Source organism: Pinus tabuliformis, chromosome 3_1 (genome assembly GCF_031772625.1).
Source record: "Pinus tabuliformis cultivar Carrire ecotype Pingquan chromosome 3_1, CPIR1, whole genome shotgun sequence".
NCBI classification, from domain to species: domain Eukaryota; kingdom Viridiplantae; phylum Streptophyta; class Pinopsida; order Pinales; family Pinaceae; genus Pinus; species Pinus tabuliformis.
The window spans coordinates 436157745-436172651 of NC_142301.1; positions in this window are offsets into that span (position 1 = coordinate 436157745).

The window sequence follows — 14907 nt, forward strand, 5'->3', positions numbered from 1 at the left end:
CACTTGTAACTTACTAGTCTTCCACCAAGTCAATATTAGTGTTTCTTAGACAAGAAATACTCAAATGTGACCTCTTACCAAGAATTTTCTCTTGCTAATGAATACTCTATTTTTTTTTTTGGTCTAATATATATCATTTTCCTTTTACTTTTGTCTATTTAATGTTTCTAACATGGTTGCTCTTAGAATTTTAGTTTCATTTTAAATCTAAATGAAACAAACATGTTTTTTTTTTTTTTTTTGTTTAACATTTTATTGACTTTTAAAAATTAAACATATTAATCAACAATATTTATATTAATTTACATACTAATATATTTCATTATAATTACTTTTTACATATAAAACTCCAAACCATCATTCAATAAAATTAACCATATTACTTAACAAAAAAAAACATAACCATGTATCACTTTATTTATCATCATTCAATAAAATTAAACATACTACTCAGTACATACTAACAAAAATATTTCATAAACATAACTTTTGCTCATAAACTTCCATAACTTTTGCTCATAAACTTCCAACTCTCGTTCAACAATGTTCATGTAAACTTTCATTAAATAAGCATTTAAACCAACAAATATATTTCTTAAATTTCTATAACTTTTGCAAATAAACTTCCAAGCCATCATTTTCAACAACCTTCATATAAACTTAAAATAAACATTTAACAACCTTCATGGAAGCTTCCTTTAAATACAATTTGGGCTAAATAAAAGTTTCGTTGACCACATTAGGGATTCTACACTACATACTGAAAGACAAATTCTGAAGCACTTCAAAAGTAATTATATGGACACGCAAAAATCTCTTTTTCTATTTTTTAACATTATCTAGACCTAAGTTCAATATATGGTTGCATGAGTACATGAATACACTTACATGAACGCAAATGCAAAATATCTAGAGATATATTGATATCTCCACCTCTCCTCATCGGGTCTTCTTCGTTTCTTTCACCATGTTTCGTTTTTTTTATAACAACTCACAATTTCAACTAAAATTTATTACAAAATTCCGAAAAGAAACACAAAAGCTGCACCAAAATTGTATTCGAAGATTATGTGTTTTTTTTTATTTTAAATAGCAATAACTCACATGTCAACCAAATTCAACTATAATTTTTTTTTTTATAATAACAATCAACCAAATTTGTATTACAAGTTTCAGGATTAAATTACTAAACCATTACATCGCCTTCATTTCTGAGCAATGACATCAACAGATTAGCGTGTACGTGAAAATATATTACATAGAGTACAAGTCAAAATTCAAAAGGTTTCAAATATATTACGTAGAGTACAAGTCAAAATTCAAAAGGTTTCAGTGTGCGGTAAATTTAATTCAAAAGAGAAGTAACGGTAACTGCGAGAAGGTGCGAAGCGCGTGACCACGGGTAGTTACATAGCAAGGTCTTTTGTTTTTTTTTTTTTTTCACGCATTGTTCAAAACCTTGTAATGTGCCTGCAACATTATCTAGCCATTTGCAAACCAGGTTTGGTCTCAACCAACCAAATGTTATTTTATTTCTTCTTTATATTGTATCTTTTATTCAATCTAAGGTTATTTTATTTCTTCCTCATATTGTATTTTAACGAAGAAATTTTGATTTCAGTGCTCTATTGGCAAAATTTCGCCAAAGAAAGGAAGATGGGAATGAGACAAGGATGACTTGCCCCTTATTCTATCTCAAAAGACATCAATACTCCATTTGTAATATGAACCAAACCATTTAAACCAAGAAAAGGATACTCATAAACCATTGGTTTGGCTAGCCATATAGCTTATCCTCAAGTGTGGAGGCCATCCGCCACACTATATAATAAGCATGCACCCATGTTAATACTATAATAATCAGTGTTTCTTCTTTTTGTCTGTGTTTCAAGTCTAAAGAATACTTCCCTAAATTCCAAGTCAAAAAGGGACCGTATATACACAGATATATATAAAATACATATATTCAATAACTATATTCATTTAGAAACAAGAAAAATATTTATTCACTAGACACCTCTAGCTCTATTCCAACATTGGTAATAATCATGACTAATATTCCATATGCATTGATTTGATTGATTTTTTTTTTATTCTAAAAGGAGATTACCAAGATTACCTTGTCTACTTTATTCCCAACAACCATCTTGATACAATCTTGATATGTAGAATAGAGGTCCAATTCTTTTAACCACACGTCTGATAGATTTGTAAATGTCTCTCAACGTGTTACATCATAGACTGCAACAAAACAAAAATTTTGCTCGCTATGCTCTTGGAATGGGACAGAAGACAAACTGAAACTGACATTTGAGAAAAATTCTATCATATAATTAAATGAGAACCCAAAATAAAAATTTAAAAGAAGAACCTTCCCAGAGTTAATCGCTTCACTCTTCGCCCAGGAATTTTGACATCCAGGTAAGGAAGAACCTTTCCATCAAAATTTGTTCTAGTTTTAAAATTAAAAATAAAGTAAGTTAATAAATTAATTTGAAAAAGATTTTCCAAAGAAAAATTAACACAAACGTCACTTCATCACTTCATTTCAATGAATTTAAATGACAATTATGAAATCATGGAATGTGAAAACATAATCTAAGTGAAGGGCTAGGGAATTATAACAATCAATTTACAGTCATATTAAATCTACTGTTTATTCAATTTTCATTTCCATTTGTTTATATGTCGACCACAATTTGTAATTGTGGTGGTAATTTCAGACGAAGCTTTTCGACTGCGACTTCCATCATTGACCAAAGCCTATTCGCATATTTCCACAGTCCACCACGCACCGCATTATGTGGTTGGAGTGGTATAAAGAATTTGGAAATAACCTTCCGATATGTTTCAGTTGTAATATTTATACTGTACTAACTATTTTTATTTTTATTTCTCTCGGGGAAAATTCAATTGCACTGCAGTGCATTTTGAAAAGAGATGTGATGTATGCATCATCACGAATCCATGATTTCGATTGCAACTCAATTGTGAATATTGGGAATATATATATTTATTTTATCTTCCCACCTAACCGTACCAGCTGATTTTTGAGACAGTTTGAGTAACTTCTTGTCTCTTTTCATAGTTGTTGCCTGAAATAATTCAAATTACAGAGGGTAGTTTTAATATTAACATTATATATATATATATATATATATATATATATATATATATTAAATAAAAAATTAAAACAAAATCCCACGTCCTTCGAAATTCGATGTACAAATGCATTAAGTCAAGATTTTAATTCGGGGTGAGAATTATCACATAATAATGTAATACAATTTGATTCATAGCGCGTGAGTCCCAGCTATATTTTGTGTCAACACCAATTTAAATTATAAACTTCTTACGGAGGCAACTTTGTTGGTTTTTGCAGATGATGTTGAGAGTTTAAAATTAAACTATGAATTAATTAATTTCATTCATATTCATTAGATTTCAAAATATATATATATATATATATATATATATATTTTACAATCAAAATAAATCCAACGCCAATTAAAAGCATGAATATGAAAATTTCCACTCCACTCCTAACAACCCACTCTCCAAAGCGATTGCCGGCACAGAATTCTTATTTCAATTTAAAACATGAATATGAACATTTCCACTCGCAAACCACTCTCCAAAGCCACCGTAGGTACCTTCTTATTTCTTAATTTTAACTGTGATGAGTTAAATTACGTTTTAGTGTATAAGATTTGTGAAATGGGAATGACTTTACCGCCGAGAATAATTGATAACTTGTCATGGTGTCGTGTAATCACAATTACAAAGACCTTCAAGATGAGAAGTATAATTCAGAAATAAAAATTTAAAAGTCTTATGAATCAAAGATAACTGAAATGTGGGAAGTATTAAGTTTATAAGAGTTTAAAAAAAAACAAAAAGTTTATTAGGATCAAAAGTAAATCGTTGAAAACAGGGAAGTCGTAAATATTTAATCTAGAATATAGAAGATCAAAGCATTAATTTACCATCTCGAATCGAATCTCTTTTGGTTTTTGTAAAGCCATATATAGAAAAAAAAATTGGCCCAAGTTAAAAGTAACTGGAAACACAACTCATTCACTTAAAGATTAAACACCACCTGCACCAGCTTTGTGCGGTGCTATAATTTGGGAGATTGCTATTATATTTGATCAACCAGACGAATGAAAATTCTGTGGGAATTCATTAAGCAAGTGTTCGCAGAATCAAGAATTATGGTTGTAAAACATCCCCAACGTGCAAAGAAAACATCTATTCTAACATTTATCGATTTATTGATTGTCAAACCTTCTTACAATAATTTACAAACATATATTTTAACTCTGTTGGGGCAGTAATAGGCCTTGGGTAAGTGTGCGCAGGGTGACATAAAATCGAAATAAATTAAAATTAGGTGGAGTGGTCCTTTAATATTTCTATTCCCCCAATGGGAGGTTGACCATACGTGTGTGGGCAGAGGCGGATTGGCGCACATTCGCGGATCGCCACCACACAGTAGTTATCGCGTACTCGGCGGTTATATCACTTAGTTGCAGACTCCAGTGAAGACGACGGAATTAGAGCATGGGGTCTAAATTCCTCAAAATTTCACATACGCTGGAGCGGAGCAGAGCGAATGTACTGGATGCGTTCCTCCTTGGTAAGGCTTTTGCTGAAGCAGTTAATGGGCGGATAGGAATAGTTGTTGGAGAGATTTTGAGGCAGAGCAGCAAAAGCAAAACTTGGACTTTCAAGAAGACGCTGGAAATGGCTAGAATAGCCAGGGATAAAGTTGCCTGTGATCGGCTTCAAATGCAGTATCAGCAGAATCAAGCCCTGCTTCTGATAGTGCAGCTTCACCAATAGAACATACCCGTCCCAGAATACGAGCCACAATTTCAAAGACGACGTTTTCTATTACCACGAAACATAGTGCGATATATTTCTATTTCTTGACAAGCAGGTGCGAATCTTAAGCGCTAGGAGAAGATCACTTAAAACACGACTGAGCCGCCGCCCCACAGTAAAATGGAAAAGGAAACGAAGGGATCCTCCCGGTCACGAGATCGATTCCCCCTGCCTTTTGTCGCCTTGTTTGCTCTCTGGCGTCTCCAGATCTGTTTCGGCCTGTGGAACAGCTTCCGAATGATGTAAATTGGAGGTCCTGTGGCCGGTTTAGTCCATGTATTGATTTGGTTTTTTTTTTTTTCTTTCACTTTCGGGTTTTTTTTTCTATTTCTCTGGGGTTTTAGGGTATGGATGGATCTTAGAACAGCGGCGGCAATGCGGTGCCTCCGTTTCTCACCAAGACGTATGACATGGTGGACGACAGCTCCACGGACTCGATAGTTTCATGGAGCCCCGGGAATAACAGTTTCATTGTGTGGAATCCCCCAGAATTCGCACGAGACTTGTTACCCAAGTATTTTAAGCACAACAATTTCTCCAGCTTTGTCAGGCAGCTCAATACATATGGGAAGATCACTTAGGAGAAGATCAGGGAGTGGGGATTGCGAGGGAAACAATTTTTTTTTTTTTTTTAATCGAAGCTCATTTCATTTCATTTTTACTGCAGGGAATGTCCAAGGTTTTCGCACCAGTAGAGGGAATATGCCTGCGTCTAAGAAGAATGCAACTCAAAGACTCCGAGGCAACTTTTACAAAATTTTGATTTTGCTAATTCCCTCAAAATAAAATAACTAGGCAAAAAGTGGAAATCTTTATGCTTTCGGCTCAATGAAATTATACCCAAAATGCTTTCGGCTTCCTTACAGTACTCCAGATCTGTAAAAATATATTGTAAAAAGTTTACAAAGGTTTGTAAGAAAGCAACTGAACCTTGGAAAGAGGAGGGCTTTTCAGAGTTTCGTCCTAAAAATTTGTTGAAAAGGGCTTGCGATTCAGAGAAAAATAAATAAATTAACACTGAACAAAATTGTCATAACCCCAAACCACTGTAGAAAATGATTTTATAAGATCTTATAAATTTAAACTCTTGAAGATCAAGTTGTAGAGATATTCTGAAACCTAAGAGTTTGATGGTAATCCTCATACAAAATTTTAGAATGTAGTAGCTATCTATCAAAACTAGTCACGCATGCATGGGCCCATAGGTCTCGAGGTTTCAACATAGCTCTGATACCAAGTGTAAGGACCAAATTCAGACTATATACATTTTTTTTTTGTGTTAACAGCAAATACAACCAGAAAAGAAACGCATTGAAATTTCAAATTTATTTAGCACACACATTCCTGACACTCATTTCAGAAAACATATCATAACATTTACATACTTTTAACTAAGATCAATAGTAATGAAATACATATGTACCGTTCACCAGAAGGTGAGACTCCGCTTGCTTTGCTGTTACTGGTATTCCCTTGTAGCCGGTCACCTCCGCGAGTGAATGATGACGCACTTGATCCGAATGCGAAGACCCACCGGTTAACCTCCCAGCCTACTCCTTGGTTACTCTTCTTCCCCGCGGACCCCCGAGCTGCAATGGAGTTGTACAATGGAGGAAAGCACTAGCTGGTAGAGGAGAGCACACCTTGGCTCAAGAGTCCCTTCTCGAAAATCCTCTACCTCACCAAACTCACTATAGCTTCGTAATCACTGCTTTGACATCATCTCATCCATCCAACAATAGGGTTCCCAAAAGTCCCTTCTCCCATGGCTTGCCTCTTCTTTTATAAGAGTCCTCATAGATGACACTTGGCATGTCATGCATAATTATATTTTTTTTATTATTATTTAAAAGCTTGATTATTCACCTACCCATGTGTCACTCTCTCATCAAGGGTCACCCAAAATTATTTACTTAACTTTTTATTTAAAACTAATATTTTCCTCACCTCACAAGATTCCTATTTCTTCTCCTAGTTGTCTCTTTATCCCCCCCCTTTTGTTCCTTAAATTGTGTTCATTACTTGAAGTCAATTAATGAGTCAAGATTTTATCCCCAATCTACTCCCTAATTTAACTCAGGTTATCTATTAGATGGATATTCTTATGTTGGTTTTTGCCACATGGAGGTTCTCTACATTTCTCTAAATTTAATTTATTATTCTTATTTTAATTCACCTTCCTCTTCTCTTAATTAGGTTTAATTAGTTTAGGATTAATCTTTATCCTTACAATTATGTCCCATCTTTCCCCTTTTTCCCTAATTAAACTACATAATCTACCTAATATTTTCCAACATGGGAAGGGTAGAGTTTTTAAGGTAATCTATTTTATTTCTACCTATGATCCTCTTAACCCAAGTTCTATTTTTGATTTAATTACCTCGGTTTCTAACATCATTTACCCTTGATGTAAATTTACCTAGTTTTCATTTCTTGATTATATTTATCAATTAATTTATTTTTAATGATTCCAAGGGTGCCAAGTTTGGTCGTGCCCTTCAAGAACTTCCCTTGAAGCTCCAAGGGTGCCATGCCTAACAATTTATTTGTGATGCAAAGGGTGCAAAGTTGGTCGTGCCCTTCAAGAAATTCCCTTGAAGTTCCAAGGGTGCCACGCCTAACATTTTATTTGTGATGCCAAGGGTGCCAAGTTGGTCGTGCCCTTCAAGAAATTCCCCTGAAGTTCCAAGGGTGCCACACCACTTGCCCTTCAAGCATCCAGTGACTACGAGGGGAAAGTATAGTGCAATGTCATAGACCACTATCATCTCTTATGTTGAATGCTATAGTGAGACTAATGGTGTCGGGGATCAAGGAATCCGCCTTGATGCGCGCCCCCCCGGTGAAATCTTCATGAGCGACCAAACTTTGGGACCTGCCCTCATGGCATCGTGATCTTCAAGGCGAAGGTGTTTCAACCCTTCCAGCCCAAGTCACGGTGGGAGTGCTAGTGGGTGAGATCAGGGACACTGTCCCACCCCTCCCATGTAGTTCCATCCACCTGTACAACCCCATCACCCATATGTGAGTCATTCGGTCAAGCAACTAATCTGTGCCTGCAACCATTAACATATCATCATAATATAGTTAAACATATATGGCAGGTTTCAAGATCGACTTAGAATTTCAAAGATAAAATAATATGAATTTTCATCAAACCAGGTGTCATCAACTCGTCATATGCGAGTGCCTCTGATGGTTTCCTGCCATACTCAATAGTCATCAGTAACAAGGTTTCTCAATGTTAGTCATTATCATAATAGCATCATTAACAACTCCTAGTCATTCACATCATTGTTCATCGTGAACTAGAACTAATATAAGTAGCCAACGTAAGGAGCACATCCATCATAGATATCATCAACATAACATCAGTAGAAATAATACATATACATCAAAGATATCAACATCATAATATTGAATAGGATTAAACACATCCATCACATCCACTAGTAGTAGAGTTAAGTGTTTGGATCCCCAACCTGAGGTCCCAAAAGAATAAAGTGTGGGCCTTAGGGCTAAATAAATGTTAATGACATATCATTGTCAGTCAACTAGAGCGGGGCACTACATTTCTTCACCCTTTTACTCCCTTAGATTTTTGTGTTGCCTTCCCCCTTAAGATCCCCTTGAGTGTCCTAGTTTTATGGAGCTTCTTGCCTATCCTTTGCAATGATTTTCACCACTGATTTTTGTTGTTTGTCTGCACCATTTACATCAGATTTGTGCCTTTGGATCCTAGTCCCTTAGAAATTAGATATTTTCTTTCTCTTGCTTAGTTTCTTGATAGCCTTATTGGGTGGGGTTTTGTGTTCTTGATTTGTTGTTTATTTTCCTATACATTTTCAACACTTTATTTTCAACAGCACATGGCATCATTTTCTCACATCATTTTCACAAACAAACACCCTAAGAAAACATGACCTTGGTTAACACCGCCAAGCCAAGACTTGAACACTACATCTTAATAATTCAACAAACATAGATTAAGCCCACTTGGGTATCAGGGCAAACAATCTGTGTAGTTAGGTGTAGGATTGTTGGGATAAGCTTCCAATAACACCCATCGATCGCTTATAGTGAGACATAAAATTTGACATATTAGGGAGCTTAAAATCCTTCACCATCCCATGGTCCAAAGACGGAGTGCGTCAAAAACCCAATTCAGACAGGGTTAGGCTATCTCATCATGCGAGTGAGTCTCCTCGGGGCTACCCAACCCATAGCAGGGAATCCCATACCATGATTGATCACCAAAAAGGTCAAGACTCAACCACCCCCCTTAGATGAAGGTAACATAGTGACCAATCTTAGGAAAACACCCTATAAGACTGACTACGGGAAATAATTTGTTCTCTACCCCACTTTTCTCTAGAAAACTCAGCTTGCATGGATCATATTTTGTTAAATAAGAAGTCTTTTGGAAGGCAAACTAAAACAATAGATTTAGGACTTGTTTGAGGATTTAGATCACCTATAAGTTGGAGGTATTTTTTTTTGATAGGACGCGTTTGATTGAATTAGAGTAGCATCTTAATATAGTTAGTTTACACTTGGCACCATTGCACTAGGTGTTTGCTTGCTATTTGTTGCTCTTTTTATTATATCATCTCCTTTTAGTCTATTAAGTCATCTTTGTCTTGACATCATTGCATTCCCTAGGCATTGGTAGTAGAGACTTCATGGCCTTCACCCCTAGTTTCCTTTAGGACATATTACGCCTCCCTGTTGAGTTCAAGTTCATCCTCCTAGTCCTCCACAAGTCCTCATTTTGAATATGGTTCTACTGATTCTTCTAGTTCTTCCTTTGATTTCATGTCTTCCCAATGTTATGTATAACATTGATCTAGGTGGATCTCTAAAAAGTACCAGTGGCATGGTAAGAAGGCTCAAAACTCAAAGTGGAAGAATATGGATAAACTTAGCATCAAATCGAAGTGCTCGTCATCCTGATTCCAACGATGTGAACGTCACTCGAATTTGAGTTCATATGAAGAAGTTAGAGAAAGTCAAAGTTCAGGTTTGACTTGGATAGGTGGTAGGAGAAGATGATGTGGCATGACTCTTTAGTGAATGGGGAAGCGTCAAGTGGCAGGCTGCCATTGGCCTCGCATTTCACAAATCACAGATTGAAGGCGGGTCGACGTTAAAGAATCGGTTCCGGAGCAAGCTAGAGTGCGATGCGATAAATCACACATCACACATCGCAAAGGGGAAGGAATTAAAGAATTGGCCCTAGAGCAAGCCAGAGTTGTAATGCGATGGTCGCAATTGCACGTCACAAATGCCATGTTCACAAACCATAAGACCCACAAGTTCCCGCTGATTGCAATATCACAATGTTCTATCGGATCCGATATATATTATGCATTGCAGTAGATAATTGCTGTCGGGTCCGCCTTTTATTGCAGATCTCTCATCACGTAATGAAAAGGACTCGTTTGTCCTCTGATTTAAACGATGATTCTTTGTGTTAAAGCCGTCGGGTTAAGGTAATGTGAGATTAATAGGTTATGGAGGTTTTTCTATCTTTAAACAGGTTATTACGTGCATACTATTCCAGGTAGACGATTCTCAGTATGGAAACCTCCTGTCTGCTATATTTGCATTTGTTGAAATTGTCAGGATTGAGGAGTTATCTGATCAAGTATATATATTGGACTAATAGCACAAGAAAAAGGGGAGACTAGTATAGAAGTTTAGAAACTATTGTGTATAGTAGTAACCCGACCTGGCGACAGGTTGAAACCTCACCTTGAGCAGCAGGGAGGTTCCGAGAGGGTGCAAAAGCTTCATTTCTCTGAATTGGTTGTTCGGATAGGCAATTCTGCATGATTTTTCACCAGGATTTCAGTGGTATTTTCTGCTTCTGAAGCTGAGCTCTCCATTATTCGTCCATCTTCCAACTTGGAGGTATAAGGATTGTAAATGAATATTTTTTGTACTTTTATCTCTTTTTATGCCACTTAATGAATGAAGGCCTCCCCACTATTGAGTAGGGCCCGAAGACATACTCCAAATTGTGTCATGGTTTCATGATTATATTGTTATTTCCGTATTGTTTTATGTGATTTTAAGTTCCATGGTTAATAAGCTCTGATACATGTAAACCTGATGCATCTATAAGTAAAAGATCTTGGATCAAGTTTGGTATTAGAGTAGGTATTTGTCGATGCATATTCAATGAGTATATGCTAACTCGGAACAAATTTCGAAAAGGTGAAGGGAATCATAAGTTCTTTGATCTCGAAGCAGGACGTGCACAACGAAGAAGAAACATGGCTGATGAAGAAGCTCGTGTGGAAGAGGAACAAAATTACTGCAAGGTATTCTACAATATCGCAGAGAAAGTGGACAAGTTGTTTTCAGAGTATGAGAAGGTAATTAGACATGAGAAAAAAGATGTCGATGACAATAGATCGGTAAATCATAAAGGTGGTGGAGAATATTATCCTCCCTCTCCTTCTTCAAGTGATAGTTCACATCACTCTAATTGAGATTCCAAACATACATCTAAGAAGCCATTCTTCAAGATAGATGTAAAATTTGACCTGCCCATGTATAATGGAGAGTGTAGTGCAAAAAAAATTAACAATTGGATAAGACAGATAGAGGTTTACTGCCGGATTTAGTAGATCGAAGAAGATGAGGCAAAGGTCCAGTTAACATCTCTTCAGCTGAGTGGCACTTCTCTCATTTAGTGGGAGAGAAAGTTGCAGAAGGGCAACAAAAATTCGGGTAACCTTCTTTCCTCTTGGTCCAATTTTATTTCTGCATTGAAAGACCAATTTTACCCTTTAGGATATAAACAAAAGGCACTAATGAAATGGAAATATCGAAGGCAAGGTAAAGGCCAAAATGTGCAAAGATTCACTGAAGAATTTTGGAAACAAGAATTGAATTTGGGCATCTCATTAGATTCACCCGAGACTGTAGCTAAGTGTGTTGGCGCGTTACATAGTTACATAAGACACTCACTGTTATTGTTCAAGCCTACTATGATTGATTCGGCCAACATAAAAGCCATTCATGTTGAAATCTGAGGCAAGAATGATAGAGATGATCAAGCCAAGAAACCACCGTTCAAACCTCATCATGGAAAATTCCAGAAGAAAGGTAGGGGGAAGGATAAGAAGACCACCGCAGCCAAGAAAGAGGATGGAGCAACGCCATCTTGCATGCATTGCAAGAGAGAAGGTCATGACGAGGACCACTTTTGGAAGCTACATTTGGAGCTGAGACCAAAGAGATTCAGCGGAAAGGGGAAGAAAAAGACAGTGGCAACAACACAGTAGGACCTTGGATTAGACTCCGGTGATGAGACATTGATCACAGTCGTGGGCGTAAGAGGTACTCTTTCTGTTAATAATAATTATGATTCAATTACAAGTACTAGTTCTTTGAATGAGCATGTAAGTAATGAATGAAAGATAATTGAATTATTCCACATTAGGGTTATTATAAAACACACAAAGGTGGAAAATCTGTTTGATTCAGGTTCCCAAGAAAACTTAATCTCAGAGTGCTTAGTTAAAAAGTTAGGCCTCGAAACTAAGCCTCATCTGAGTCCATACCTGCTTGGTTGGGTAAGCGATAAAGAAAAATTACAAGTAACCAAGCAGTGTAGGGCCATATTTTTTATTGCTTCCAAATTAGTTGATGAGGTAGAGTTAGATGTTGTACATTTGGATATCCGTGGAATCATCTTGGGAAGTCTGTATCTATATGACAAAAGATCAATCTTCTTTGGACATGAAAATAAATACCACCTCATGAAGGATGGGGTAGAATATATAGTCAGAGCTCATCATACGAAAGTCAATGCTAGCCTTGTAAGTGTAGGACAGATTAAACGACTCATTAATTCTAGCAAAGGGTGCATGCTCATGATGGTGAGAGAGAAAGAGGCCGAGACGGCTGACGCTTTCAAAGGTTTTGATCGTGATCATAAGAAAGAATTGTTAGAAATTATTTCTGACTATGATGGATTGTTTCAGGAACTGAGAGGATTTCCCCCAAAACGAGAAATCCAACATGAGATCCATTTACAACAGGGTGCTCCTTTACCGAATATTGGCATGTATAGGATGGCTTCTATCGAGATGGAGGAGATCAAGAAACAGGTGTAGGAATTGCTAAATCAAGGGGTCATTAGACCGACTTCTTCTTTGTGCGGCTCACTGATCATGTTGGTGCCAAATAAATATGGCACATGGAGAATGTTCGTAGACTATAGGGTGCTAAAAAAATTACATTGAAGAATCGATACCCTCTCCCTCGCATTGATGAATTATTAGATCAGTTGAAAGATGTTATCTATTTTACAAAATTGGATTTGCGTAGTGGATATCACCAGGTTAGAGTTACAGAACAAGACATTTGGAAGACTACATTCAAAACCAAGCAGGGGTTGTTCGAATTCCATTCAGACTGTGTAATGCTCTGACCACATTTATGAGGGTAATGAATGATCTGTTTATGTCTTTTCTTGATAATTTTGTTCTTGTATATCTGGACGATATTCTTGTGTATAGTAGGACATGGGATGAACATGTATGTCATGTGAAGAAAGTGCTTGATGTTTTGAAAAATGAAAAACTGTATGTAAAACTATCAAAGTGTGAGTTTGGGAAGACCTCTCTGGTTTATTTAGGTCACATAGTCGGTAATGGGCAATTGAAGATAGATCCCTCTAAAGTAGATGTGATTATGAAGTTGCCTGAGCCCACAAATGTTACAAAGGTCCGAAGCTTTTTGGGTTCAGTACAGTATTGGAGAAGGTTCATTGTGAACTTCTCTGTTATCGCATACCCTTACACACATTGACAAATGTGGAGCAGGCCTTTTAGTGGGAAGGAAAGTAGCAGAAATCCTTCGAGACACTGAAAGAGAAGATCAGTGCAACACTAGTGTTAGCCTTACCAAACCTTCAACAACCTTTTGAGGTTGAGATAGATGCGAGCGGATATGCCATGGGCGCTATATTGATGCAACAAAGGAAGCTTGTATGTTACTATTCAGAGACCTTCTCCCAGGCTATTGTGAATTATCCCACGTACAACAGGGAGTTATACACCTTGGTTCAGAGTGTAAAGAAGTGGAAATACTACCTGATTGGAAAGTAGACCATCATCCATACAGATCATCAACTCTTGCAGTACCTTTAATCACAAACCAAGCTTCAACAAGCCTGTCATTTCATATGGATGGGATTCCTCCTGTAGTTTCATCTAGTAATAAAATACAAGAAGGGCGCCAACAACAAAGTAGCAGATATGATTTCTTGCCCTCCTATTTCTGCATCTGTAGTTTTTGAAAATGCTTCTTTATCCTTAGAAAGTTATGCTGAACAATATGCTAATGATGATGATTTTAAAGAGATTTATGAAAAACTGACTCATGGATCGCAGGGGGATAATTCTTATTTGTAGGGAAAACTTTTGTATCACCTGGGAAAACTATGCATACCCATTGATGATGTTAGAGAATTATATATTGCACAACAATGGAACACATAAAATATATTGCATAAACATAAACACAAAAAACACATAAAACAAGAGAGACACAGAGATACGTGGTTCACCCAATTTGGGCTACGTCCACGGAGAAACAACCGGTCCTTCCTTTTATATTATCCAGCAAACTGAAGAGATACAACCTACAACAGATCCGCTGTAATTTCCTCTTCACTCTCACACAATATCCTCTCTCTTTCTCACTCATAATATCGATCTTCATAGACGAAATACAATTCCCTCATATATAGCGAGGGGTTGCCTTCTAGGGAAAAAAACCCTAAATTAAACATAACTTCTACCATCAGATCTTCGACTAATGAACGACCCAGATTTACTACGAAATTACAACATTTTACAAGGAAATTTTACATCTATTTTTAGCTACAGGGGTGTTGCCCCCGATCTCCTGCCAGGGGGGGGCTCCCAAAGATCGCAGTTGCCCCCCTGGATCCTCCTTGCAGCATACATTTTACGAGTGGCATTGCCGCCACATTATGAA